Source organism: Bison bison, unplaced genomic scaffold, assembly GCF_000754665.1.
Source record: "Bison bison bison isolate TAMUID 2011002044 unplaced genomic scaffold, Bison_UMD1.0 scf7180017861980, whole genome shotgun sequence".
Lineage (NCBI taxonomy): Eukaryota > Metazoa > Chordata > Mammalia > Artiodactyla > Bovidae > Bison > Bison bison.
The window spans coordinates 8,336-10,964 of NW_011492552.1; the positions used below are offsets into that span (position 1 = coordinate 8,336).

At 50.8% G+C, this 2,629-nt stretch overlaps 1 pseudogene; it reads left to right on the top strand.

The window, feature by feature from the left end:
- Positions 1–215: 215 nt before the first annotated feature.
- LOC104983194 overlaps positions 216–2,629 on the top strand; it is an 8,201-nt pseudogene continuing 5,787 nt past the window's right edge.

The window sequence follows — 2,629 nt, forward strand, 5'->3', positions numbered from 1 at the left end:
TGCTTTGGCTCCATCCCTTCATTCTTTCTGGAGTTACTTCTCCACTGATCTCCAGTAGCATATTGGGCATCTGCAGACCTGGGGAGTTCCTCTTTCAGTATCCTATCATTTTGCCTTCTCATACTATCCATGGGGTTCTCAAGGTCATTATTTACCTTAATTCAGTTTCCTGTTCTTTAACCCTCCCACCCCTCTGATCATTGCTGTTTCTGCAGGAAACTACACCCAGGCGCTGCTGCACTGCAAAAACTGCGTGTCCATAACGACGGACTCTGCTGCCTCAGAGGAGAGCGCCCCCTACTGCTCAGGTGAGAGTCCCACAGGACAGAAGACCCTTCTCATTCCCCAGGTCAATGCCCCATTGTCCAATTTCTCTCTCCTCAGACAGCAGACAGCTTCGCCTGGTGCACGGGGGCGGTCCCTGCGCCAGGAGAGTGGAGATCCTTGACCAGGGATCCTGGGGCACCATCTATGATGATGGCTGGGACCTGGATGATGCCCGCGTGGTGTGCAGGCAGCTGGGCTCTGGAGACGCCCTCAATGCCACAAGGTCTGCTCACTTCGGGGCAGGATCAGGGCCCATCTAGCTGGACGACGTGAACTGCGCAGGAAATGAGTCACTCGTGTGGAGGTGCCCTTCCCGAGGCTGGGGGCGGCAGTACTGCAGACATAAGCAGGACGCAGGGGTCATCTGCTCAGGTCTGCACTGCACGCTGTCCACAGGCTGGGGGATGGGTAGAGCCCTGGAGGAGAGGAACCTGAGCCCTGAGGAAGAGACGCTGAAAGGACCCGAGTAGGAGGCTTCCTCCCATGGAACCTGTCTTTATAGTAGACGTGAAGACGAGGTGCTTTCACTTACTCCTGAAGCAGCTGATGTTCTAGTCCTGTCTTCTCAATAGTGTTTCCTGGCAGAGCTGTTTCCAGTTGAAAGCAAGGCTCTCTCTTCAGTTTCTTGTAGTAGTACAGTCTGGAGATGCTGTTGATGTTGTACTGAAAGCATAGATATACTCTGTCCAGCTCTGTTTGATAGGAATCTGACCATGGTCTCCTTGGGCCAACATCCCAGTGTCAACAGGGCTACATTCTTCCTGGAGACACAGGGAGGACTCCTTTTCCAGCCTTTCCTGGTTTCTATGTGGCCTCATTCCTTGGCTTGGAGCCCTCTTTCTTCTTCAGACAGACAACAAACTGTGTCTCTACTGTATATTCTCCCTTACATTTCCCTCTGACTGTAGCTGGGAAAGTTTATCCACTTCTAAGTTGGGGCTAAGGAGGTGATTAGACTGAGCTTATGTGTTTAACCAACAATATTGTAGGTTTAGCCCACAACCCCAAGGTCCTTACTAATCATATCTGTAAAGCTCCTTTTGCAGGTAAGGAAACATATTTACAGGCCACAGGGATTAGGATGTGAACATCTCTGTGGGTTCATTATTCTGCCTGTTATTCATTATTCCCCAATATCTACTTCACTTGCTATTTTAGAGGTTTTGCCAGGAAGCAGGATTCAGCTCCCCTACCCTGCAGGGGTTGAACCCTTAGGTTCATCTTGATCTCTGTTCATATCCACTCTATCATTGTGGTAGAAATAGAAAGACAGACTTTAATGGACAAAGTCGGTTAAAATGGAGATAAATCTCATTCTTGTCATCTAGTGGGCATCTCCTCAGCTGCTTCAGGGATTTGTGGTTACAGTTTCTGGGAGAGAGGAAAGCCTAGAGCACTGAGTGGGCTGACAGTGTCCTGTTTTCTCTCTTTCAATCTTAGAGTTCCTGGCCCTCAGGATGGTGAGCAGGGACCAGCAGTGTGCTGGGTGGCTGGAAGTTTTCTACAACGGGACCCGGGGCAGTGTCTGCCGCAGCCCCATGGAAGACATCACTGTGTCCGTGATCTGCAGTCAGCTTGGCTGTGGGAACAAGGGAACCCTCAACACTTTTGTTGATCTTAGGGAAGGTTCTAGACCCCGGTGGGTGGATGGAATCCAGTGTCAGAAAACTGACACATCTCTCTGGCAGTGCCCTTCTGACCCTTGGAAATACACCTCATGCTCTCCATATCAGGAAGCCTATATCTCGTGTGCAGGTGACTTACTGTTTCTATACCAACCCTGAAGGACATTGTTAGTGTGATTTTATATTCTCCCATCTAAGTGACAAGATTATGTTGAGTCTACAAAGAGGTGTATGTGCCTGTGTTTCCGGTGTGTTTGTGTTTGTTGTGGAGAGTGGTAAACAGTAAATGGACAAAGTGATTTCAGCTGGTGATCAGATGCAGTGAATGTCTCAGCCCAGTAGATAATGAGCCTGGGTTTACACTTGTCCTTTGCACTGAGCCAAGGACCTTAGATAGTTTTCTTTGGGAAAAAGACCACCCCCAGCTGTTCCTGATCCAGCACACTCTTGCTTCTGCAGGAGGGAGACACCAGAGCTGTCCAACTGCTGCCCCCTGCACAGGTATGTCAGCCCTGCCCCCTCCCCTGTGGCTCCCAGGGGCTCCTTCCTCCCACCAGGGGAGTCACAGGAGGGGCTGCTGCCTTTTCAGACAGAGAGAAGCTGAGACTCAAGGGAGGAGACAGTGAGTGCTCAGGGCGGGTGGAGGTCTGGCACAGCGGCTCCTGGGGCACCGTGTG